We start from the raw sequence: 6622 nt of genomic DNA, 5'->3' as shown, positions 1-6622 counted from the left end.
TTCGCCTATTTAAAGGTCCCTGACCTAAAACTTCGATACGGAAAAGCCACGGTACGAGAAACTTTTCAGAGCCGCCGCCATCGCGAAGCCAAGATCTGGGGGACAGGAGTCTCGTTCGGCACGCCGCCGGGATGGGGAAGTGCCCCCGGAAGGCATCTCCATCGACACCACCGCCATCTTCATCAACGCTGCTTGTCTCCCATGAGGAGGGAGTAGTTCTCCATCGAGGCTAAGGGCTGTACCGGTAGCTATGTGGTTAATCTCTCTCCTATGTACTTCAATACAATGATCTCATGAGCTGCCTTACATGGTTGAGATTCATATGAGTTTTGTATCACAATTCATCTATGTGTTACTCTAGTGATGTTATTAAAGTACTCTATTCCTCCTTCATGGTGTAACGGTGACAGTGTGTGCATCGTGTAGTACTTGGCGTAGTTTATGATTGTGATCTCTTGTAGATTATGAAGTTAACTATTACTATGATGGTATTGATGCAATTTATTCCCCCTTTCATAGTCTGTCGGTGATGGTGTGCATGCTATGTTAGTACTCGATGTAATTGCAATGATCTATCATGCACTCTAAGGTTATTTAAATATGAACATTGAATGTTGTGGAGCTTGTTAACTCCGGCATTGAGGTGCTCTTGTAGCCCTACACAATTAGTGGTGTTCATTATCCAACAAGAGAGTGTAGAGTGGTTTTATTATGTGATCAATGTTGAGAGTGTCCACTAGTGAAAGTATGATCCCTAGGCCTTGTTTCTAAGCATCGAAACTCCGTTACTTACTGTTCTGTTGCATGTTTACTCGCTGCCATATTTTATTTAGATTGCTATTACCACTCATATACATCCATACTACTTGTATTTCACTATCTCTTCGCCGAACTAGTGCACCTATACATCTGACAAGTGTATTAGGTGTGTTGGGGACACAAGAGACTTCTTGTATCGTGATTGCAGGGTTGCTTGAGAGGGATATCTTTGACCTCTTCCTCCCTGAGTTCGATAAACCTTGGGTGATCCACTTAAGGGAAACTTGCTGCTGTTCTACAAACCTCTGCTCTTGGAGGCCCAACACTGTCTACAAGAAGGCCCAACACTGTCTACAAGAATAGAAGTACCCGTAGACATCATCCATCTGTATGCAGTGGGAAATGGCTTCCTTGTTCATTTTTCAGTTATCTGTAGATTGTTAGATGTAGTCTTTGATTAGCTCTTCTATTTCGGGCTATTGAAATGCTCATGCCACTTTCTTATGCAGATTGCTTTCTTCTCTAAGCTCCGAGCACTCACCATTGAATTGCTCGCAAGGAATACCAATGTACATAATATGCGTCATCTATTGATCATACTTTCTATTAGATCTGAATCAACCGAAAGTAAAGTGGAAATGCTAATTCCTGATTTTTACTCCCCTCTGTAATTCCATCCTTCTGGCCTAGACAATTAAGTTTTGAAGTGTGTAGTGTTGCATCAGGACTATGTTTCCTGTGTAATCAAACAATTCTTTTGACCTATAAGTAGTATTTTGATATAAATCTAATTTAGTTAACTTCACGTAAATCCTGGATAATGTTAAATGACACATATGTTACTCATGCTCTTTCACTCGCTCCTATTCTTACTTTGTTTGGTACCTATTCGGATATAACATAGAGTTTGCCAATATTTGGGTGAGCATACAACTTTCTTGTTTAGGACAACTTTTCTAGGAGTTATTGTATATTTTGCAAAATTCAAGTGTGGGCTCTGTTGACATGGCATGTATGCATGTCCATGGAAATACATCATTATTTCTTTGCTTGCAGCACAATTTGTGTAATTATTAGCACAATTTTTTTATTTTTTGGTTTATCTGTGAGTTGTTGTACAAACTGGTATGGAATATACAGTTCTTTATAACTTATCTGAATATTGGAAGAAATAATCATTTTAGTTCGATTTCCTTTGTATGTAGTGGGAAGTGGCTTCTTTGTTCATTTATCAGTTATATATGTGATCGGTTAGATGTGGTCATAAGAGCTAATCACGTTTCAACGGCAATGATCATTTGGCAATGATCATTTTAGTTCTGCTAGGCAGAGTCTTCAGTTTCTCATGATATGGTCATAAGAGCTTGCCTCTAAGAGTAGTCAAATATGAAGTTTTACCTTCTCAGATATTAATACGGTATAATGACCGACTTCAGCGACTCAGTGATATCCTAGACTGAAGGATAAATTGTGTTGACTGTGTGTTTCTTGAGCTCTTCATCAAATTGACTTGCGATAATTTTATCGCATATCTCACAACTTTCCTTAATATGGACGGGCGCGGCAACGCGCACCTTTAAGGTCTAGTTTATCTGAAAGCGTAATCACCTTCAGAGTAGTTGAGATGGACTCTCCAGCACATTCGATGAGAATGTCACCAACACACAACCCAACTACATCAGCAGGTGATCCCTCAGCCACCTAATTAGCATTTTATTTAGATCACCTTGAATAAAACTAGCAACACTCAACATATTTTGAAACCGAGGTAAACATCGAAAAAAATACATAATCAGACATTTGTTATTTAGCACCCTGTATTCAAGAAATATACATTTGAACTTTCAGTAAAATTAATTCCAGATTGTTAACTCCCCGGTTAGCCGGGAACTAAGTTAGAGCCCGATCAACTCGACGACCATTAGATTTGCATCGTGATTCATGCATATGAGAATTACACATGAATGTGTAATTGCACATGCATGCGCAATTGCATATCCTTTTGCTTTAGCTGCATCTGAATTACACAAGTGGCGGAGCTAGCACAAATTAGTTGGGGGGGGGGGGGGGAAAAGAGAAAAAAACACTCTGTAATTATTACACATGAAACTAGGTTGCCCAGGAATTAAGCCGCGTCCAAATTAATTAATTACTAGAAAGATAACTAGATTTTCTCAAAGGGTTTGAGGCGGAATATATATTAAGGTAAAAGGGAAGCAAGTTCATACAGAGCTGTAGCAAACAGAGACGGCTGGCTGAGAGAGCCGAAAAACATAAACAACCACAAAATAAAGAGAACAAACTGTTCTCAAGAACCTAAGACCAATTCTATCTCCAGGTCCTCAAATTACGGTTACATAGCCGGTTGTCCTCTACGAACGAAGGTCTTCTATGGTAAGCTCGACCACCCTTCTCACCGTATTGAACTTCTGCTGGAATATTCGGCCATGTCGCTCTTTCCAGATCCTCCAGTGTACTAAGATGGTCATGGTGTCAAAATCTTTCCGTAGCTCCTTGGGCGCCGTCTTCCTTGCCTTCAGCCACCAGTCTTCGGTGTTCTGAAATGAATCATTAGGGGTGGAGAGTGGACTTTCAGAGCAGGTGCTTGGTGAGCACCCGTATCCAGATCATGTATACTGCATCAAGATCCGTACAAGGTCTTTTTGTTCCCCTCTCAAATAATTTCTCATTTTTGTATCTCTCACCCCATACATTATTTGAACTAAAAAAATTGCACATCACTTAAACATAACAATTGGAATGTGAGAAAAATATTTTGGATTTTTTATGTCGTGATCTATATATGTATTTCAAGAATTTATTTGAATTTTAAATAATTTAAAATTTAAATTTGCACAAAAAAATTCCGAACTATTTTTCCACAATTCTATTTGTTATTTTTGAGTGACTTGCAAAAAAATCTAATTGAAATAATATATAATTTGAGAGATAAAAAATAAAAGACAAAAAAAGAGAAGGTGTGTGGCACCATGTCAAGATCGAGAGGTGTACTTGAATCAAAGCCATGGTCGAATTATTTTGCTGCAAATGACAAAGGACTGTTATTCTAGTGCAATGGTACTAGAAAACAGGAGTTTTCCCATGCAAAAAGTGCTCATCAGAATGTCAATAGAAATGCACATACTTATAGTTCTTCCAGTGTTCCAAGCATCTTAAAACAACGGCTGACGAAAGAAAGGGTGTGTGATTCTCTTGATAGAAATTGACACCTAGAACATGACCATTGTAATTTACAGGCGGTCCTCCAATCATCATCCCTAGCCTTCTTGACCCTACCCGACAAGTCAACCGAGTCGTTGAATCGCTGCCTGCGCTCATCATCGTTCCGCCATGACAGGCCGGTTCTCTTGTGTTGATGGCGCTGGCGGCAGAAAGAGGATGCAGATCTGCTGCAGGAGGAAGATGATGCGTCCCGAGATCTCTTGCCTCCTCCCATGTTTCGCTTCATGCATGTACACATAACAATCTAATTAACAACCTGACAGATAAACATGACGTATGAAAGCAAAGCACATCGCTCCCATTAACCGTGTGGACATTATAGTAACAAAGCAGCACAAAACAAAATCTCTACTTCTCGATCAGCTTCACCCAATCACCCATGACCATGATAGGCAGGCAATTCGAAGGGAAAAAAAGAGCGCTTACCTTGCCGCGGCCGGACAGCAGGAGGTTGGGCAGCCGAGGGTGAAGGTCAGACTTAGGAGACCGGAAGGCCACTGGATGGACGAGTTGTGCGTGGCGGCGGCGGAGGGAGCGGTCTACGTGCCAGCAGCGGTCTGGGTACTTCGGCGGCCGTCGGAGTAGAGATCCGGCGATGGGGCGCGGAGGGAAACTTGGGCACGAGCTCCGGCGCGGAGGAGGCCGAGAAGGAGCACATATCCGCATTCACTCTCGATTAAACGGGTCGGCTCACCGAATGGCCCACCAGGCCTCCTCCTGTGGGCCGAGGAACGACCCTACGAGTAAACGGGCCGGCTCGTTTAGAAAAGATATAAATACGGGAAAATGAAAAAAAAGGACCGTGCATGTAGGCATCAGTTTCGGGAGTTTCCGGTGGTAATTCCTACTCATCGCCCATCAGCGCGCGTTAGTAGGCATCGCTCGGGGCAAAATACTTTGGGCCGCGGGCCGTTACAGTCAGAAGCAACCGAGGCGGTTATACTGTTCTGGTTTTTTCCGGTTTAGGAATCAAATTTGCTCAGAATCAAATTGTGTTCAGCTTTTATTTTTTTGTTCAGATTCAAAATTTACTCAAATTCAAATTATTCAGGTTGAAAATTTGTTCAAATTTAGTTATGTTCATATTCAGAAAAATTGTTGTAACTTGTGGGTATCGAGTTTCGATCCTGTGTCTCCACTATCGAGGACCAGAGTTGTAACTAGTGAACTAGAGCTCGGATAGTGTACGAGATGAAACAATATTTTACTCCTACTTGTTTTTGGCGAGGGAACAAATTAGTGGGCCAGCCCATCCGGGGTTGACTTTAGGTGATGCTTTGTTGGCGCACGCTACTGAGCATGATATAGGGGCTCCCATTTGCGGTCATGGTCCAAGCACAACTCCTCGCAGGCCACAGGCTGGCACGGCCCGTCAAGCCACATGGCGGGACTAGAATACATGCTTTGGGCCAACCCGAGACCGGCTATGTTGGGAGGGCTAAACACTAGTTTATTGTGTTGGGTCACTGAGAAGTGGTGGTGTCATATCGGTGTGTTGTGCCCGGCACTCCTAAAATAGCCTCGTCTCATAGGGAGTCACTATATTGGAGCTTGTCGGGATGTGGGTTTTTTTTTTATCCGGCATGTTTGGACTGTTGGCAGAGGTGATTGGAGATGCTCTTTGAGATGTTTGTTGGAGGATTAGGCTGCTCTCTTTTTTTTTTTAAAAAAAAAGAGTGGCAATAGAGAGACTAGTTGAGTTGCTCCGATGAAGCCCTCTTTATTTATTTTTAAATAAGACAATTTCTTTAGCTATTTTCATTAATCAAGTAGAAGAAAGTTGTGAGAAACCCCTCTCAAAAAAAGTAGTGAGAAACCGGCCAAAACGGGATGGAGCCCTTTTTTTCAACTTTCATCTAAGAAAATTTACAGTAGTTTTTTTCAGCGTAAGAAAATTTTGTTGATCACCGGTGCCGCGGTGCGTGGTTGTAACACCTATTCTTAGTCCTAGATCAATTGATCCGTCCCACTCTTGACAGTAACAAATCGCGGTCTTCACGTGAAGACTCGAGGCCCATCCGAGATCCGAGTAGGCCAGCTCCAAACCCATAGCATCCCAGTCCCGACGCAGCGTCGTCGCCGACAGAACACACCAGAAGAAAATGAACCGATCGACGGCGACCCCGCGCACATCCGGGCTCCGGCTCCTCGCGTCTCGTGGCGGGCCGGGCACCGACATTGCCGTTCGCCCCGCGCAACGTGAGGCTCACCGTTCCTCAGCCGGCGCGTCGTACGCCCTGTCATCGTCTTCGCAGACGACGGCCCGGAAACCTTAAGCGAGACGCCGAAATGGCCGGGCGGCGGCGCTCGTCAGGTCGATTTCCATGGCCGCCGTCGCGCTCGTGCATGCGTTGCAACGACAAATCGGGCCTAACCGTGACGTATGGCAAGGGGTGGCTGGCGGCGAGCGCGGCAAAAGTAGCCCGCCCGCCCGGCCGGCCGGATCCGTTTCGTCTCTCCTCTCGAGAGAACGAACTCGCGATATCGACCGTCATTCGTGTTTTCGTTTTCGATACTAACGATCGGTGCACGAAACTGCTCCGAGGACGAGGTATCCTATTAATGTCTTGACGGACATGAGAAGGGGACATCTGCGCGACGGTTCTAGAACCACCATCGT

The sequence above is a fragment of the Lolium rigidum genome, chromosome 1 (genome assembly GCF_022539505.1).
Source record: "Lolium rigidum isolate FL_2022 chromosome 1, APGP_CSIRO_Lrig_0.1, whole genome shotgun sequence".
NCBI classification, from domain to species: Eukaryota; Viridiplantae; Streptophyta; class Magnoliopsida; order Poales; family Poaceae; genus Lolium; species Lolium rigidum.
This window is presented reverse-complemented; position numbering follows the sequence as displayed.